At 38.6% G+C, this 21,689-nt stretch overlaps 1 protein-coding gene across 8 annotated transcripts in view; it reads right to left on the reverse strand.

Moving 5' to 3' along the window:
- LOC105498620 (dystrobrevin alpha) overlaps positions 1-21,384 on the reverse strand; it is a 419,513-nt gene extending 398,129 nt beyond the window's left edge. For 6 of the 8 annotated variants that reach the window (XM_071085465.1, XM_071085462.1, XM_071085460.1 and 3 more), the window contains exon 1: positions 21,248-21,384. The gene's annotated coding sequence lies outside the window, so the exon portion shown is untranslated. Of the gene's footprint in view, positions 1-20,740; positions 20,849-21,247 lie in introns of those variants that run through there. The other 2 variants (XM_071085451.1, XM_071085448.1) reach the window with 2 other exon arrangements.
- Between the last annotated feature and the right edge of the window lie 305 nt (positions 21,385-21,689).

Consider the following 21,689-nt stretch of genomic DNA (forward strand, 5'->3'; position numbering starts at 1 on the left):
GTGATTCACCATGGACTTTATGTGTCATATTGATGACTCTTAAAGTGTGGTCCCTGGGTCAGCAGTGTCAGCATTGTCTGGTAACCTGTTAGAAATGCAAATATTTGGTTCCCAGTCCAGACCGATTAAATCAGAAACCCTGGCAGTGGGACCCAGCAAGCTGTTTTCAAAAGCTCCCCCCATCAACCAGGTAATTCTTATGCATGCTAAAGGTTTGAACTACTGTTTTATACACACATTTATACACACACACACACACACAAACACATGCACACACAGAGTTGATGTGGAATTAGGACAAAGATAATAAAATCATAGATTTCCTTAAAGATAGAAATTGATCCTTCAGCCTAATAAAATAACAGATAACAAAGAGCAAACTTTAGAGTCCTTAAATAGCCACTGTGGAGTGAATTCTGACCACTAGAACCTCTACACACAATTTAAACCAGATTTTATCTTTTTCTGGTCCATTCTCCCAGTTTCCTACAGGTAGGGAAATCTATCTTATTAGGAGTCATTACCCGCACAGGCAAAGAACTTAGAATTTGGAAGTATCCAAGTAGGACTCAAGTTCTATTTAGGTTTCTATTGAAGAGATTTGAGGTAGGGTGCAGGTAATAGTTAATGGTAAAATCTACTTGTTCATGCAGTTGTTGATTCAAGAAAGCCACTAAAATGTTGTCACATATCTCCTCCTAACCTTCCTGCTTCTCAGAATGTTTAGATATTTTCTCATGTTTCATACAACACAATTTTTTCTTTATTCATCTCATGTTGTTTCATTGTTTCTTAATTGCATCTCCCAAGTAGAATGTAAGCTCCCTAAGGACAAGGGAGTGGTGTCTCCAGGTGTTCAGTGTGGTCCAACTGTACATAGACACTGATGAGCAGATGCCTTCATCTTCCTCCAGTCCCACACTGGATCACCTAGATAGCTGAGATGTCACCTTGCAGTAGATGATGGCTTGCCTAATGAGAATTTAGAGCAAATCATTCAATTGCCAGCTTTGTATCTGGCAGAGTCAGAGTAACACTTTAGGTATTGCTAAAGAAAATGGTGTTACCAATAAAACACTACTTTTGTATTTGAAATTTGCCATATTTTCCTCTTAGCCTATCACTAGGTAAAGACTGGTACATGTTATGACCATAACTATTTAGTTTTGCAACTATTCTATGTCAAATTTACTATTAGCATATAGGTGTTGTTAATTAAGCTTTCTGCTTGTGTTACAGATTTCTATCAATCTCAACCAGTGTTTTCTGGATTAGCATAACAAATCCAGCTCACAGTAATGTGCACCTTGGCAGTGTTAATGGATATGAGGCAAAAGGCTTTGGGAAAATAAACAGAGCTCTAATAGCTATGTCTTTAAAAACACATGACAATCTAAAACAGTGCTGCTGTTAGGTTTACCAACAATCTTAGGCAACTATTAAAATTTTCCATGGATTATTAGATTCATGCAAGCAAACTTCATTCACTGTTGTCATCTTGATTATAGCAGTGGTCACATCTTATGTGAAACCAGTTTTCTTCTATACTGGTTTGTTAATTTGTATTCCATAAAGCAGTGGTTACTTTTCATCACAGGGGAAAATTTTTATTTTTATTTTTTGACCAAATATGCAAAATCTGGTAAACTATAACCTGCAAGATGCAAACAATGCTTATGTAAGCATTGGAAAGGGTTGTTTTCTGAAAGATATCAACTCAAGGATATACCATGGTTTTATGACTAGAGCTAAAGTTTTTATGACTAAAGTTTCCCATGCTCAGCAATTTAGATAATTCTCACATATACCTTCCAGAGAACAGTAACACCACCACCATTGTGGAGTTACAGTTGCACTCCTACTTAAAAGAATCCTATAGTATCAACTGCAATACCACACACTGCCACTGTGCCATCCATCTGCTGGATTCACCACCATAAAAGAGGTAAGGGTTGTTTATGCTGAGGGGTTTTCAGGGACTGCTGGCGGCAGACATTTATTTCATAGATGAGAGGGCCATTCACTTTTCCTTTCTGAGAGAGTAAGGGTTACATTTCAATAGTAGCTAACAATCTAATAGTTCCTAGCCGACTAACTGAGGAAAACAGAAAGCCAGAAATATGACTTATTAGTGTGTACCTGCCGTTTGGGGATGAATTTGTACACTTATAAATAACCCCATTTCTCATACAGTAAGGTACAGAAGCTTAAGTTAAAAAGGAGAACTATATTTTTAGAAAAAAATAATGATTGAGGGAGTTTCAATACTAGGGATATCTAACATTTTTGTCCCATAACACAACTCCATTGCCTAAACCTACAGCAAAGTCTCCTAAAAACACAGCCTAGAGCCAGTGGGACTTCTGGGATTAAAAAAATCCAGGGCATAACCAGCAGGGTGACCTAAGTTGGCACTGTGCTTAGGAAATAAAACTCAGAGTAATGATTGGGCATTCAGTAGATGCAGAGACTCAGAACAGAGTCACAGGAGAAATGTAAGCTCCACAAAAATCCCCCAAATAACAGAAAATATGCTTGAGTTGGAGCTAGTGGAAGTTTAAGCCAATTTCACTCAAATTTTCTGAGTCAAAGTGACCTAAGGACTTGGGGACATGCAAGAAACTGATATATGCATACTCACCTAATATATTTAGATATGCCCCTATTATTATATATTAATATTTATACTAGCTGTTTCTATAAACTGTGATTCATTTTTCCAAAAGCAACTTTGAGAGCAGACTCTGATTCTGTACATCTTTCACTTAATCACAGTTCTGGAGAGGTAATTTAGACAAACCACAAGGTTCTGACCACGATATCACTCTTGATCCACCCAGGGGCTATTCATTCTAGCTACACATGACTTGAAAGCATCCTATCCATGTGAATGGCAGTTTGCACATTTCTTTCTTCTTCACCAACTAGGAGCTATGCTGGCCCCACCTGATTGCTTACTTAGATGCTAAAGCCCAGCGAACTCTTAAGTTATATAGTAGCTTCTTTCTTTTTTTTACAAATAACTAAGTCATACAGCCCAGGAATTTCAGCTCTACCTTTTTGGTGGCTCTGTCATATTCAACACGTTACATAGGATCCCTTTTCCTATCTTTTTCTCATCTAGAAATTAGAGCTAATAATACTAGCACAAAGGGTTACTGAGCAGGATTGAGATAATACAGATGAAATGTTTAGAATTGTTCATGACAGATAAGTCTTAAGTATATATTCATCATTTTTATTCAAATAACTTTCTTTAGTCTGACTCCAGGTTCAAGAGGAAACTTACAATAATTTTTCTTTCCATGGGGATCAGCCAGTAAGTTAAGACTGCCTTATTCATGCTGATCCTAGTAACAATGATAATTCCAATTGTGATTAAGCAAATTCTTATTTATAGCTCAGTCTCTATAAGCTTAATGTGGCTTTGTATTTCAGAGAAGGATCTGGGTTCTGAATTTATAAATGAAGATAGATTCATGGACTTTCACGAATTCATGGAAAGTAATGGTTCTCTGTCAATACCAATCTCCATTCTTACATTTCAACTTCTACAGCACATTTCTGGTTGTTACCATCAGCTGCATGATTAAAATACACAAGGCCATTTAACTGGGAAACTTGGGAATCAGATCTATGCATTCCGATTTTTTTAAAGTTGCCTGGATTGTGACTTGCAGATCTGGATTAGCCCCTATCATTACTGTTAGCCTTAAAATTCTAAACTCATAAAGACAGGTTCTGATTCAATGTGTGGCTCCAGAATGGGTTTTAGATACCTGTACTTTTAGCAAAGCCCCCAGATGATTCTGATGCAGGTGGTCCTTGAAATATATTTGAGAAGGCCGGGCGCGGTGGCTCAAGCCTGTAATCCCAGCACTTTGGGAGGCCGAGACGGGCGGATCACGAGGTCAGGAGATCGAGACCATCCTGGCTAACACGGTGAAACCCCGTCTCTACTAAAAAATACAAAAAACTAGCCGGGCGAGGTGGCGGGCGCCTGTAGTCCCAGCTACTCCGGAGGCTGAGGCAGGAGAATGGTCTAAACCCGGGAGGCGGAGCTTGCAGTGAGCTGAGATCCGGCCACTGCACCCCAGCCTGGGCGACAGAGCAAGACTCTGTCTCAAAAAAAAAAAAAAAAAAAAAAAAAAAAAAGAAATATATTTGAGAAGCACCTAAAAAAAATGGCCAGTGTCCTAGTCACATTGAGCCACAGGAGCTAACAAAAGGCGTGGCAAGGATAAACTATGCCAAAGACTAGTTCTGTCACTGATTATAAAATACTGACTCCTAGTAAATAATATGGAATGACTGACTGATGGAACAGGGAGGAAGGAAAGCTGAAATATGCAGTCTTGTCAGGGCCTTGGTGAAAGCTTTAAGAAGCGCAAGCAAGGAACCAAAATGTTTTTAATTTCACTATGCTAGAAGCATGTCTCCTTTCATGACCATCCAAGATGCTAGATGCTAGTTGGGGTACTGAGGGATGAAAACTCAGAGAAAAACAGAAAACACACAAAAACAAAATGGATGGAGAGAACAGATAAATTTGTAGGAAAAAAAATCTAACTGGCATAGATTAGCATCTCTTCATAAATGGGCAGGAGCAGCCAAAGCTAAGAAAGAAGTGAAACGCTGATATCTGTCACCTTCTCCCACCTGTGACCGAGCTCAGTCTTAAAAAAAAAAAAAAAAAACCAAAAAACCACACACACGCGCACACACACACACACAAAATTACACATACTCACTCACATGAAACCACAGGACTATTTTTATCCCTTAAACTACTATTGGCTGAGTGAAGTTAGATTATTTTGCTTTTATAACCACTATAAAACCAGTCCATAGCAGACTGGTAACAGAATACCATTTCCTTTGGGTTCACTTCAGTTGTTTTTCCTCCTTGTCTATACAAGGATTCAAATTGTAGAAACATGGGACAACTCTCAATCTCATATCTAATCTCAATGTGAAATATCAAAGGTATTTAGAGAACTTTTGTTTTTAGCTATTACATCATATGTTTGGAAAGTAAGGCATCAAACAGAAACAAAAACTTAAACCCAAAACAAGCAAACAAAAAGCAGAAACAAAAAAAGGTTTAAGCACTATGTTGACACTAAGGCAAACAAAAAAAGAGAACAGCTAGATGTTTTGAAATGTTTTCCTGTTTTGAAAATGATTCATATTTTGATAAAATTCTTAAAATCAATCTGACTCATATATTGCTTCCTAAAGGGTATTTAGCATCATGAGCAAAAATTATTATTTTGTACACACTTTTATGATAAACATTATTTTTATAGTGTTTGGGTTAAAAGGAGGAGGCAGAATTTATTTGCATGTGGAAAAAAAATCACCTGACACATTTTGTGTTTATAAATAGCAATGAACACAGTAGGGGAAAATCTGGACCACTACCCACAGAAGGCACAGTGTGCACTTCCTATCAAAGCATTTTGGTAGTGATTTAATTACCACATTTAAAAAATGTCAACCAAGTAATGATTATAAGAAAGAAGACATCTGATTAGTATTGCCATGGCTGGGGGCCTTTATTTTAGAAAGGATGACTCTATGTAAGAGGAAACATCTGCTATACCATTTAAAAATCTGTTCTTAAAGGAGTGGTTCCTCCAACCTGCCCAAATGGTATTATTGAACAAACATTGTATAATGAAGGTTTGGAAAAGTCTTATCCCCAAAACATTGCAGAGGCTCAACCATTTAAACGCCCAAGCAAAATGAGTAAATGATAAATAGTATCAAATTGAAAGTACAAATGAAACAGAAGGAATAAAAAGAGCCTAAGACAACTGGTGGTGAGGAACAGTGAAAGGACAGAAAATAATATTTTTCTAAACCAAGAATATGTGTCATCTTAAATGAAAAGCAGATTTACTCAGTTTACACAGAACAAGACATTTTCAAAAAAGTGTATAAATGGTGTATGTAATTGAAACATATGATTTATAGAAACTAAAAAATTCAGCTTATACACAGTAAAATGTGATGCCTAATCCAAAAGCTAAAATACTATTCATCAGAAGAGGTGGATACTATGTGAATACCAATTATGCCCTCTCAGTTTAGTAAATTGCTAGCTGAAAGTGTAAAATTATATAAAATATTGTCCTTAAAATACAATGAAACAACCATATTCAGGGCTGGAAGCCACAGACTACTTCTCAAATCTGTATCTGTCCATATTTCAGTACCATCACAAAACATTTTAAAACCTTTTAACCTTTTACTTCTTGTTGATTTTGTCTTACCCTATCCTGGGGTTTGGAACTATATCTCACTTATAAAATATCTATATAAAAATGCAGCTTTTCTTTCCTCAGGACAGCCTTTTAGCCAAGATTTCCTTTAATCTCACATGACCCCAGAGAAAAATGCCAGCATACAGTAAACAGTGAATCCCCCATGGTGGAGCTGATGTGGTAATGACAATGATTAATTTGGACATCCACATACGCATCTGTCTCTAACAATACTGTGTGACAAGATCTCCTAAAAAGTATCTTCTTCAAATAATGCAGAGACACCCCCACTCTCACCTCCAAATACCTTAATGACGGATGTCACCTCTAGAAAAGAACATAAAAACAGCTACAAAATCCATTAATGTATGACTTGGCAACTATGAGAAACAACACGAGGGAAGTATAGGCCTGGCTCATTTTTTTGATGTCAACCACAAAATCAGACATGGAGTAGATCTGCGTTAAGGACAGAAAATAACTGCATAATCATTAATATGTATCAACCAAGGAATAGTTTCAGGTAATGCATTTTTAATTTCCTTACTATATTTACTTGAAAAAACATTTATAATACAAGCACACAAAATGTTAAACACAATAAATACATTTTCCAAAAACCTAAACTGATAAGTCAAGGATCACTGAAAGCACAAATTGAGCATATTTTACAATGGTTGGAGGGGTTACTCTAGTGCAGTGGTTCTCAACTTTAGTGTGTAGCACAATCCCCTGGAGAGCTGGCTACAAGACAGATTGTGGGATCTATCCCCATAGTTTGTGATTCAGTGGGTCCAGGATAGACACTTAGAATTTGCATTAACAAAGAGTTCCAAAGTTGTGCCGATGCTGCTGAGGCCAACACTTTGAGAACCACTGCTCTGGTAGAGTGAGAATTTCAAGGTTGGCTACAATGTTAATAACTTGATTTGTCTTTTTTATTAATTTCTCTAGACTGTTGTTCTTTATTATCTCCTCTGTGTCAGCTGTAATTCCTCAGCATATTGGTTTCAAGCAGGGAATTCTTAGCTCCATCTTTTGCACTTAACCTACCAAGTAGTGATCAAGCAACTTGACAAATCAGTACATTTATTTTTAATGCATAATTTTTACATCAAAAGAAATTAATAAGAATGCTTTCTAGGAGGTGCTCCTCAGAGTTTAAATATGGATTTTGTGTTCACGATTTCTTAGTTTATGAACATTTTCTCACGCACTTACTGGTTCAAAACTACATTTCAGGTGGATGGTATTCTTGCAAATAAAGAGCATTTAGTGAGAGTAGTGCAAGAGCTGGGATGATGTGGTTCCAGAATCCCACCAGAGAAGACATCTCTGAGAGTGGGGGAAATCTCCAACTATGCCACAGCCTACAGTAATGGCTTTCCAGGAGGGGAGAGAGAATTGATTTGGGGGAGTAAGAGTACCTGCCTAAGGTCCATGAATCCTACACTGACGGACTGCACTGTGAACACATCTATCTGCATCACCACTTGAGGACTCACTCATCCCAGTTACCTGTCAAGTGTTGATTATTCAGACACAGATAAGCAGTAACCCTCTGAGATTTATCCTCTGAGAATCAATGGGAGTGATTTTTCTCAGATTACGCTTGCATAAAACATATAGATTGGGCTTTTACTTCTGTGAAGAAGGAGAAAAAACACTTCCCTACTCCTCTTACTAAGTACAACTAAAACCCCTGTATTTTATACATAAAATAAACATACAAAGACACTGAAAGCTGGAGAAAAGAAGACAAATCAGCTAGGGTACCTCGGAGCTCAAGGAATGACAAGATGGTGAGTTCCCTGAAATTCATTGGATATGTTGCCTCACATATCCAATACTTGGGGCTAAAGAAACTGGAAACCCAGAAATGCCATCAGGTACAACTTTTAAAAGGGTGCCAACAAAACTATACCCTCCCTGACCTAAGGAAAAGGAAAGGAGCAGCATAGCTAGATAAAAAACCAATTTAGGCAATAACTGCTCTATTATAGCCACAGATGACAGAAATAATTGTGCCTCTACCACACCGATGCCAACACAAGCTGTGTAGGAAACCTACACTTCCACCCTTGCCAAGCTGTAACGAGACACCCCAACTTCTCGCATCCCCACTGTGATGATGCCATAGAAGGCCAAGTAAAAAGCTGGGACTTTCATTTTCACGAATGGTAATAACGACTCCCCTATTCTTCCCCACCACTATGTTGTCAATAGTAACTATGGGAGGATCCTGCAGTTCTACACCTACCTTGCAGTACTGAGTCTCCCTTCTCCTTCTCTGCTGGAATGGTGTCACGGGTGGCTTAATGGAGAGTCAGGACTGTCATTAAGACCCAGCAGTCATTAGGCCACCTCTTCTGTCCCTGTAGTGTGTCAGTGGAGAGACCACATGGGGAACAGAAAGGAGGCACTTCTACCCTTCACAGCTTGAAGAATCCGTGAAGACCTGGTGAGAAGCCCGGATTCCCACTTTGCCCTACAGTAATGTGAAGTTCCTTCAGGTGTGAAGGGAGACTGAGTGAGGAACCTGATTTCTACTCCCCACCTGGCACTGATGCTCACTGAGGTGATGTTAGTGGAACTTGGCTAAATCAGAAAGTTTAAATAAGATTCAGAGTCTCTTAACATATAAGAAAATGGCCGGCCGGGCGCGGTGGCTCAAGCCTGTAATCCCAGCACTTTGGGAGGCCGAGACGGGCGGATCACTAGGTCAGGAGATCGAGACCATCCTGGCTAATACGGTGAAACCCCGTCTCTACTAAAAATACAAAAAACTAGCCGGGCGAGGTGGCGGGCGCCTGTAGTCCCAGCTACTCGGGAGGCTGAGGCAGGAGAATGGCGGGAACCCGGGAGGCGGAGCTTGCAGTGAGCTGAGGTCCGGCCACTGCACTCCAGCCGGGGCGACAGAGCGAGACTCCGTCTTAAAAAAAAAAAAAAAAAAAAAAGAAAATGGCCAAGTTTCCATTGAAAATCATTCATCATACCAAGAACCAGGAAGATCTCAAACTGAATGAAAGATGACAATCAACAGATGTCAAAAACAAGATCCCAGAGATATTAGAATTATTTGACAAAATTGTTAAAGCAGTCATAAGAAAAACATTTCAATTGAATGATTATAAACACGCTTCAAACAAATGAAAAAACAGAAACCTTTGGCCAAGAAATAGAACACATAAGGAAAAACTAAGTAGAAATTTTAGAATTGAAAAAAATAACCAAAATATAAAAATCAGTGGGTGGGTTCCATAGCAGAATGTGAGTGACAGAAGAGAACATGGGAGCTACAAGATAGAAAAATAGAAATCACTCAATTTGAGTAACAGAGAAAACAGATTAGAGAATAAAAAGAGAGAGAAAGAGAGCCTCAGAAACCTGTGCGTGGTAAGCTGAATAATGGCTCCCAGAGATATTCAGCAGAATGGTTCCAATCCCTGGCAGCTGTGAATGGCAAAAGAGATTTGGTAGATGTGATTATACTACAGCTCTTCAGATAGGGAGAGTGACTTGCACTAACTAGGTGGGTCCTAAATGTAATCACAGTGTCCTTAAAAGAGGGAGGCAGAGAGCAGAGATAAATCTGGCCACAGAAAAGCAAGTAGGAGATACGATGACATCGGAAAGAAATTGGAGTGATCAAGGAAGGGATTGTAAGTCAAAGAATACAGGTGCCTCTAGAAGCTAGAGAAACCAAAGAGACAGATTATTCCTTAGAACCTCCAGAAGGAAGCAGCATTGCTAACACCTTGATGTTAGCCCTATGAAACTGATTTTTGACTTCTGGCCTTCAGAACCACAAGAAAGTAAATGTGCACTTCCATAAGGCATGAACTGTATGGTAATTTGTTACAGTAGCCATAAAAAAAATCAATATACTGTGTGACAATAAAATAAAAAGGTCTAACATTCATGTCTTGGAGACCTGAAGAAAAGGAAAAATTGGACGAGGCTGAAAAATTGCTAAAAATGGCTGAAAACTTCCCAATTTTGACAGAAGTCATAGACCTACAGACCTAAACACCTGAGTAAATCTGAATGCCAAAAAAAACTCTCCAAAGATATCCATGCCAAGACACATTATAGTCACATTTACGAAAATTAAAGACAAAACAGCAAGAGATAAATGTTACTTTACCAAAGGAGAAAATCCATTAGAACAACAATGGATTTTCATCAGAATACATGGAGTACAAAGGAAGTAACACAACATTTTTCAATTGCTTTAAGAAAAGGCCTGTCAACCTAGAATATTATATCCAGTGAAAATCTTTCAGGAAGAAAGGAAAAATCAAGACATTCTCAGCTAAAGTAAAACAAAAATATTTTGTCACCAGCAGATCTGACCTGCTCACAAAGGATGGCTAGAGAAAGTTCTTAAAACAAAAAGGAAACAATAAAACAAGAAAGGTTAGAACTTCAAGAAAAAAGAACATGGTAAGCAAAACATATGAACAAGTGCAACAGACCTTCCGTCTTTGCTTACTGAAGCAAAAATTGTAACACTGTCTGATGTGGTTCCAAACATATGTAGAGGAAATATTTAAGACAATCATATTATAAATGGAGGTTGTAAAGGAAGGTAAGGTTTCTATACTTCATTCAAATTGATAAAATGACAACAGCAGTAGCCAGCGACAAATTATGTGTATATGATGTAACACTTAGAGTGATGATAAAAAAAAAGAAAACAAAAAACCTGGCTGGGTGTGGTGGCTCACGCCTGTAATTCCAGCACTTTGGGAGGCCGAGGCAGGCATATCACAAGGTCAAGAGATCGAGACCATCTTGGCTAACACAGTGAAACCCCGTCTCTACTAAAAATACAAAAAAAAAAAAAAGAAAATTAGCCAGGCATGGTGGCAGTCGCCTGTAGTCCTAGCTACTCAGAAGGCTGAGGCAGGAGAATGGTGTGAATGCGGGAGGTAGAGTTTGCAGTGGGCCGAGATTGCACCACTGCACTCCAGCCTGGGCGACACAGTGAGACTCTATCTCAAAAAACAAACAAACAAACTTTATACACTGACACACTTAAAAACACTATACACATAAAAGTGGAATTCTATAAATCCTCAATAACAGGATGGTAGGAAAAAAAACCCAGTGAAATCCAAAATAGAGATAACAAACAAAAAATGGCAGATGTAAGCACTAAAGTATGGTATTAATATTTACAGTAAATGTAAATGGTTTAAATATACCAATTAAAAGACGGATATTAGCAGAGTGCATTAAAAATAAGAGCCAACTATATTTTGTCTACAAGGAACTCAAATAAAATATAAAATATGGGCCAGTGGAAAGTACAAGGATGGAAAAAGGGATATGCAAACATCCATTAAAGGAAAAATGACATTAAAATGTCTATATTAATATCAGACAAAGTAGACTTCAGAGCAAATAAAACTACCAGAAAGAGAGAAGGGCATTATTTAATAATAAAGTCAATACACCAAGAAGACATAACAATTCTAAATATGTATGCACCAAATAACAGAGCTATAAAATATGTAAAGCCAAAGTGGTAGACGTGAAGGGAGAAATAGACAAACTCACAATTATAACTGGATACGGCATATACTTTTTCATTAACAGGAAAACTAGACAGAAAATCAGCAAAGACATAAGAACTTGACAGCAACATCAACCAACGTGATTTAATCAGCATTTATAGAACACTCTGCCCCCAAACAGCCAAATTTACATTCTTTTCTAGTGCCCATGGAACATATACCAAGGTATAACACATTAAAATAAACCTCAACAAATTAAAAGAATTGAAATCATACAGCATGTGTTCTCTGAATACAACAGAATCGAACTAAAAGTCAATAATGGAAAGAAAGCAGGAAAAATCTTCAAACGTTTAGAAATTGAACACTATAATTCTAAATATCCAATTAGTCAAAGAGGAAATCTCAAGGAAATTTAAAAATACATTCAACTAAATTAAAATGAAAATACAATATACAAAAATGTATGGGATACCATGACGGCAGAACTGAGAGGGAAATCTACAGCACTAAATGCATACATTAGAAAAGAGGAAAGATCTCAAACCAATAATCTTAGCTCCCTGCCAAGAATATAGAAAAAGATATTATCTTTCTTCAAGAAAAATAGGAGAAAATAACAATTATAAGAGCAGAAATCAATGAAATGGAGAACAGAAAAATAATAGAGAAAAATTAATGAAACAATATGTTCTTTTAACAGATGAATAAAATTGAAATCCTCTAGAAAAACTGATAGAAAAGAAGAGAGAAGACACAAATTAGTAACATCAGGAATGAAACATGGAATAGCACTAAAGACTATGCAGGCATCCAAAGAATAATTTGAAATATTAGGAGTAATTCTACACAAATAAATTTGACAACTGAGATGAAATGAACAATTCCTCCATCAACTTAAACCACAGTAACTCACACAATATGAAACAGACCATTATTGTGTCACCCCACAAATTCACATGTTGAAGTCCTAACCCCCAGGATCTCAAAAAGTGACTCTACTAGAGATAGGACTCTAAAAGAAACTGATTAAGATCAAAAAGAGTTTAAATTAAAATGTAGCTGTTAGGGTGTGTTTAGGGCCTAATACAATCTGACTGGTGTCCTTACACAAAGAGGAAATTCGAACACACGGAGAGACACCAGGGATGCTTGAGCACTGAGGAAAAGATGATGTGAAAACACAGTGAGAACTTAGTTATCTGCAAGCCAAAGAGAGAGGCCTCAGAAGAAACCAAATATGCCAACACCATGACCTTAGACTTCTAACCTCCAGAACTGTGGGGAAATAAATTTCTGTTGTTTAAGCCACAGAGTCTGTGGTATTTTATGTCAGCCCTAGCACACTCATATAGATATTAAGGAAATCAAGTCCCATAACTAAAACCAAAAACACCCTAAAGAAGAAATCTCCCAGCCCAGGTGATTTCACTGGAGAATTCTACCAAAGGTTTTTTAAAAAAATAACACGAATCCTATGTAATCTCTTTCAGAAAATAGAAGAGCGAACACATCCCTATTCATTTTATAAAGCTAGTATTATCCTGATACTAATACCAAAAACAGTACCAAAAAAAAAGAAAACTACAAGTCAATATTCCTCATTTGAATATAGATGTAAAAATCTTTAACAAAACATTGGCAAATCAATTCGGTAATTCATATAAAGAATTAATCATACATAATGAATAAATGGAGTTTATTGCAAGAATGCAAGGCTGGTCCAATAGTTAAAAATTGGTCAATGTACTCCAACATATTAAGAAGCTAAAGAAGAAAAATCATATGATCACATTATGTGGTGAAGAAAAGCATTTGACAAAAATCAATACCTATTTGTGATTTTTTTTAAAACTCAGGAAAAAATGGAAATCAAAGTGGAATTCTTCAATTTGATAAATAACATTTACATAAAACTTACAGATAACATTATACTTAATGCAGAAAGACTGAATGCTTTCCACTGAAGATTAGCAAAAGGCAAAGATGCTTGCACTCTCTATTTTTATTCTATATAGTACCAGAAGTTCTAGCCAGTGCAATAGGACAAGAAAATGAAACAAAAGGCATATAGATTAGAAATAAATACAATTGTCTCTGTTTTCAGATGACATGATGGTGGTCTACCATCTGCTAATTAATCTGTTAATTAGCATGATTCAACATATCACATTGAACACACATATAAAAACATCACATTGTACCTCATTAACATATACAACTATGATGTGCCAAAAAAGTACAGAACTGCTCGGGCACGGTGGCTCATGCCTGTAATCCCAGAACTTTGGGAGGCTGACACAGGTGGATCACCTGAGGTCAGGAGTTTGTGACCAGCCTGGCCCACATGGTGAAACCCTCTCTCTACGAAAAATACAAAAATTAGGTGGGCGTGGGGTGGGTTCCTGTAATTCCAGCTACTCAGGAGGCTGAGGCAGGAGAACTGCTTGAATCAGGGAGGCAGAGGTTGCAGTGGGCATAGATCATGCTACTGCACTCCAGCCTGGGCAACAGAACAAGACTCAGTATCAAAACAAGCAACAACAACTATACACACACACACACACACACACACACAAAAAAAAAAAAAAAAAAAAAAAAAAAAAAAAAAACCACACAGAACTAATAAGCCAGTTCAGGAAGTTCCCAGGATACTAGATAAACATAAAAATCAATTAAATTTCAATATATTTGCACTGAATACCTCAACACTGAAATTAAAAATACATTATTATTTTAAATTGCTTAAAAGTTACTCATATGTAAGTCCAGTAATATATGTACCAGACTTAATCCCAAAACCTACAGATCACTGATAAAAGGTATCAAAGATGTTCACATAAATGGAGAAACATGCCACATGTATGGATTAAACATCAATTATCCTTAAACTGCTAAGCAGTTTTAACATAATTCCTATCAAAATCCCATTCAGATTTTTTGTTAATATAGACAAGATAATTCTAAAATGTATATGAAAAGTCAAAGGAATCAGAATAGCTGAAACAATTTTGAAAAAAAAAACAAAAGTGGGAGGAATCAATCTATTATGAGTTCAATAGTTACTTATATGTAAATCTATGTAATAGGTTTCCAAAGAATAAGAAACCCCAAAATAAATCCAAACAAATATTCCTAATGCAAACCACATACCTTACAAAGAACCATTATTGACAATATATAAAGAATTCTCAAAACATAGCATAAAAATTCCCAAACAATCCAAATAGAAAATGAAAAGACATCTCACCAAGGAAGATATTTAAATGACAAATAGGCACATTAAAAGATGTTCACCATCATCAGTCTTAAGGAAATGCAAATTGAAATCACAACGAAATATTGCTACACACCTATCAGAATGGCTAAAATACAACACGGCAATAACATCAAATGCTAGTGAAGATACAGAGAAACTAATTTCTCATATACTGTTGATGGGGATGTAAAACGGCACATTCACTCTGGAAAAGTTTAGTAGTCTCTTATAAAAGTAAACATGCAACTTCTGGGAATTTATCCCAAAGAAATTAATACTTACAATACATTAATACAAAAATATTTACATGAATGTCTATAGTACTACAAAACATTTTAGTTGTAGTAGTTAAAAAAATTGGAAAAAAAACAAAACAGATGTCTTTCAATAGGTGAATGGTTAAACAAGCTATAGCTCATGTATGCCACAAAATACTATTGAGCAACAGAAAGGAATAAGCTATTGAGACACGCAACAACCTAGATGAATTTCCAGAAAACTATGCTGAGTGGAAAAACCAATCCCAAAAGTTCACATAATGTATAATTCCTTATATAATATTCTTGCAATGACAAAATTATAGAAATAGAGAACATATTAATGATTGCAAGGGATTAAGGGGTTGGAGGTGGGTGGTGGTTAGAGCCAAGTTGGTGTGGCCATAGAAGAGCAATAGGAATTATCATTCTGGTGCTGGAATTTGTTCACCACTGTGTCAATGTCAACATCCTGGTTGTGATATTGTACTATCATTTTGCAAGAATTTACCATTGGGGAAACCTGGGTAAAGGGACCACGGGATCTCTGTATTACTCCTTACAACTGCATATGGACCTCGAATTATCTCCAAATAAAGTGTTTAATTAAAAGTACTGATTGAATATATTCCAATTATGCAGATTACATTTGGCAACGCAAAATAAATGTATAGTATGATTTATATGTTTGCATACTTTTTATAACAATGTGTGATAGCAGAAATTATACTTTTGTCTATTTTGGGGTAGGTGACAAGAAAAGATACACACATAGCTGTTCTGATTTCTGTACCATGTTGATACTATCAAATCTGTTCAGAAAACCCAATTTGGTTGCTGTGGGCAGGTATTGGCACTGTTCTTGGCTTTCACTTGCTGTCAAATAGGCTACCACATGCATTCACTCAAAAATAAACCATTGCTTTTATTATTCCTTGACTAAATACAACTCTCACTGGAAAAGAATGAGAGCATCACTTATTGATGAATCTACTTTTAAATTGAGGAATAAATCATTTTTAGATGGTTACATTATTATTATTATTAATTTTTTGAGATGGAGTCTCGCTCTGTTGCCCAGGCTGGAGCGTAGTGTGCGATCTCAGCTCACTGCAAGCTCCACCTCCCAGGTTCACACCATTCTCCTGCCTCAGCCTCCTGAGTAGCTAGGACTACAAGCGCCCACCACCACTCCAGCTAATTTGTTTTCATATTTTTAGTAGAGACGGGGTTTTACCATGTTAGCCAGGATGGTCTCGATCTCCTGACCTCGTGATCTGCCTGCCTCGGCCTCCCAAAGTGCTGGGATTATAAGCATGAGCCACCGCGCCTGGTCAATTTTTGAATTTTTAGTAGAAACAGGGTTTCACAATGTTGGCCAGGCTGGTCTCGAACTCCTGACCTCAGGTGATCCACCCCAACGCCCCGGCCTCCCAAAGTGCTGGGATTACAGGCTTGAGCCACCGAGCCCAGCCTTAAAATTCTTACATTAATTAATGATCACAGAATCTTTAGCTGTTAAAGATATTTTCCTGATCATTTGAAATGCTAATATAGATACTCTTACACTTTTGATTTTAACAACCTTAATAGTTTCAAATGGTGCTTAATTTACCATTTTTGAATTAAAAATACATAATATAATGAAACATTTCTCATAATCTATTAGTCATCTGTTTTTGTCTAGCATTTATATATCTTCATGTTTTGTATATTTTTCACCTATAAAATATGGGGCAAAAATATTCATATAAAGGAAGTTCTATTTTTCCACTGCTTTTTTTAAAAAAAACAATCAAAATATCAGATTAGGTAGTGTTATGATTTTCAACAGCAATGGAAATTTAATTCAGCAGTAAGATTCTGAGCCAGGTATTATATATCAATATTTAATAGTATGAAATACAGAATCAGAATGCTTTGTTTTAAAGACCATCTCAAACTATGTGACAGTGGTCAGGGTTACTCTCCTCCTTGTGCTTCAGTTTTCCCTTCTATAAAATTGAGATAATGATATGCAAGCCTCATATGGCTTTTGTAAAGAATATATCACATAATTTATATAGAGACCACAGAATGACGCTCAGTACATAGTAAGTGTTCAATAAATTTAGTCACACCTATGTTTGCTTGAACTCATTAATATGAATTTCTCCAGCATCTTCAGCACTCAATATCATCTCCATCACTATGGAGCCTCCTCTCTTCTTTTGGGTAGTTGAGAGAATGTCAGTGACTGTGTGATAAACCAATTAAAGTTCTATTTTGAGACATCCTGGCACTTTAACAAAAACAACAACAACAAACCTCCCAAACTACACAGAACTACTTCTTTTAGTTTGAAAGTAGTTGCCAAGGAAAAGAAAGAAAATGACTATATTACATTAAACCTAAATCACTCTTTGCAAATAGGTGAGTAACCACATAAAGCTAGCACATGCCCCATGTGCTTTGAAAAAAGTACTGATAGTTTTGTAAACCCTCCCCCCATGTCCACGGATGGATAATGAGGTGAAACAGTATGTCTCCTGGTGAATACAGAAGTAAAGAGATAACTAGAGTGACACATATCTCTGATTCAGAACATAATTCAGAAAATTAACATGCAAGCATTTAGTAAAAGATTACTGGAATTAGTACACACCTTCTCACGTGTCATTCCCGCACAAATATGTGACTTTTCAGGCACCTTGTCCTGACCTCCATGTCTAGTCCAGAATCCTTTAATAGATATTCTCATGGAACTCCTTCTTTCATTCAGGAAACCTACCTCAACTTACAAGTAATAATTTATTGGTATAATTATTTTATTAAAGCTTGTCCCCCTGTGCAGTCAGGGCTCACAGATCTTTCTGCTCACTATTGAACCCCACTCTTGCACCTCACACCTGGAGAAAAGAGGCTCTGTAGAAGCAGAGACAGTACAGTTCTTTCAAACTAGAGGTGTGGGACTTGAAAGGAAAAGGTCATGTCAAAACTACCAAGTGAGATAAAAGTAGCAAGCTGTCTCTAAAATAAGTAACAGAAGCTAGAAAACTGGAACGCTGAGTTAAGAAAGGATATATGTATGTATCACAGAATTTGTCTTGATAACAATCAACACTATATATAAATGGACTTGGAAAAATCAATTCAATTTCAATATCAAAAATACTTGTGACTGATGGCATACAAGCACTCTGACCACAGGACTGCACTGTAGCATCCCAAAATAAAGATGTAGTCATATTTCTGGGGTGTGTGTGTGTGTGTGTGTGTGTGTGTGTGTGTGTTTCGGGGAGGGGATGGTTAACCACTGAAGAGCTGAATATTTTTTCTCGTATCCACAGATCATGTTTCCATGCCGTTTAGTTGGATTCTAGTCTCTTTTTACTTATAATGTTGAGTAAGTGTGAGTTTGAAATTATATATATTGAATTTAATTAAAGTGAAAGATGAGAATTAAAGGAAATCTATGAATGTCAAAATAATTTTGAAACTCGTTATGTGAAAAAGCAATTAAAGTTTACTTGAAAAAAAATAACAGATGAAGACTTAAGAGACATCTGCCCAATAAAATGAATATTGTGAAAGCTCTATGATAAGCTCAAATGAAGAGTAATTCTCTAAATATGTGAGAGTAATTCTCCATGTAAGTTGGAGCTCACCCCATTGAGACCTTTCTTCACATCATGGTTCATTTAAAACAAGTGGAGATTTTAAAAGTATTTCAACTTAGAACTAATGAGAAAATCTGATTTCAGTCTTCACTGCTACACAATTCAGTATAAAGTACATACAATTGGCTAAATGACATGACAAACTCGAATGCCCTTAAAATACAGCTTGCTTCTAATCACTGATAGTCCAAAGAGAATTGCATAATTCTTTTAAAACTGCCCAACTCTCGCCAGAGTGAGTGGATTAAATACAACTAAACTTGCTCAAAAATCTGCAAGATGGTGGTGTTCTGAAGAAAACGATGGCCATGATCTGAACAAAGAACAGACTAATAACCTAGGAAATTTAAAATTAATTGCAAACACATAGCTTTAGCCATCTGCTTTACAATAATTTACCTTGTTGATACATCTTACCTGCTGAAAATCTCAACTTTGTTGTGAAATGCAACTTTAGTCACTGTAGGACATGCAACTTTAATTATTGTAGGACACTTGGTTAATTGTGGTGAAAGGAAACTACTCAAACATTATTTGCCATAATTTTAGTATTGAAAGTTAGAATAAGAAGAAAAAGTGGAAAAAGTTAATTATTCTGAACATGCAGCACATACCTATTAAGGCTCATCTTCATAGAAAGATGTGGTCAATATAGAAGACTTTAGGTATAATGAGTTGATTAGGGGCGCATGAAAAGTCCAACTAGACTCTAACACTTAATAAATGTATGACCTTGGGTAAGTTATTTTGCCTCTCTGTGCCTGGATTTTCTCAGCTGCAAAAGTTGTTTATTAATATTATCTACCCCCCTGGTGGTCTAAGAATTAAGACGGTGAATCAATCTAAACCATATAGAACCGTGGAACATGTGGAACACTTTTTTCCTAAAGTTTCCACCTTTGGAATAAGCAAAAGAAAAAAAACCATTATTTTTTTAAAGAAATCAGTAACTGTACACTTCAACAGTACAAGTATCTCTTAGATTAGAAAGGAAACACAAGCACATTAAATGCCAAGTGATGACATATAACAGGAAAACATAAGCATCAACTTAAAAGACAATTTTTAGAGTAAGAACCTAAAGCATGGTAAGCTTCACTGCAAGGTACATCCAATATCTGCGCCTCCCTCTGCCCCCTCCCTGCCAAGTTCTACAGTTATCTTCCCAAAGTCATACCCTAAGCCTGCCAAAGAGCAAAGTTTTACCATCAAGTCCCAGGAGTGGTACCACTGATTCCCAGCCCCGGGGTCGCCACCCCCTTCTCTCTTTGGCTTTGGTCTTTTGACAGACACCTCTCTCCATCTCCCACGCCGGATAGCAGAAGGAACCTCCCGCCTGCCCTCTGTCCAGCAGAAAACTTCGAAGTGGGCAACAGGCTATAAACGCCGAAGACACTCACCCCCGTCCCCACCCGTCCCCGCCGCCCCCCGTCCCCAGGGCCCAGAGCCCACTCCCACTCTGGCATCGGCCCGGGCACCGCAGTGCATTGCAACACGAGAGGACGCCGCTGGCTGCAAAGGAACCCATCGCGGATGTCCCGGTCAATACCCCTCAGACTGTTCCCCGACGTGAGTATCATCCCTAATGGAGGTAGACACGCCACCTCCCACCAGCTCAGCACACGAGGATGACCAAGAGGGCAGCGACCACAACAAAAACAACTCAACCCGCGACGCGAGGGAGCCAGCTGCCATCGCCACCCCCCGAGCGGCGCCGCGGCAGCAGCGGGGGCTGCGGCGCTGCGGGGGGCCTTCGAGGGCGGCGGAGATTTACCTGCGCGGCCCCGCGCCCCCAGGCCGGACATCCTGCAGCAGCCGCTACCGCCGCCCCGCGGGCCCGAGGCGCCGCCCGCCGCCCGGGGAGGCGCCGCGCCGCAGTCCTGGCTGCGGCGCCCGGCACATGCTTCGCGCTAGCCGCGGCCGGCGCCGGCGCACAGGTGGGAACCCCGCGAGTGGGCGTTGAGGCGAATCCCTGCCCCCGCCGGCGCTCTCCGCCCGCTTCCACTCTTGACTTTGGTCGGTGTGCGGCGCCTGCCCTTGCTCCAGCGCCGAGCCGCCTTTGCCCGCGCCCCGGCGCCGTGGGCGGCTGCGGTCCCTGCGCATTCGGGGCTGCGCGTCATGTGCACCTCCCGCCCCGCGGCGGGCCCCGCTGCACCGGGCGGCCGTGGGCAGCGTGGCAGCCCGGCCTCGCGCCCACTCCTCGCCCGGCACACGGACCTCCCCCACCCCCGCGCCCTCCCCCACTCTGGAGCTGTCAAGGAAGAAAACGCCTTGCACACACCTTGGAATGGACGGGCGCTTCAGTCACCGACTCGCCAAACTCTTAGAAGGCGTCCATTGGTCTGCAGGGAGGTTTGAGCCTGGAGTAGGAGCCGCTTTCTTATTATTTAATAATGTTGGAAGTGCCGGGTCCGCTGCCAGAGTTGTGGGTCATGTGGGCACAGCAGAGGCTGGCTGCTGCCAGTACCAGGGTTTCCTGAGGATCCTGAAACTATGATCTCATCCTCCTCATCCGCCTCCCCCGCCCCTCTCTCCGCGGGCGCGCACGCACAGCACACACACACACACACACACACACTCTCACACTGAATGCACTATCCTCCTTCCTGGACCGAAATATTCCTCTAGGGAAATAGTGGGCACGCTCATCATTGAAAAAAAAAAAAAAGGAAAAAGAAAAAGAAAAAAAAGAAATCCTTCCAGATAGAGATTTTTCTCTTCCA

Source organism: Macaca nemestrina, chromosome 19 (genome assembly GCF_043159975.1).
Source record: "Macaca nemestrina isolate mMacNem1 chromosome 19, mMacNem.hap1, whole genome shotgun sequence".
Lineage (NCBI taxonomy): Eukaryota > Metazoa > Chordata > Mammalia > Primates > Cercopithecidae > Macaca > Macaca nemestrina.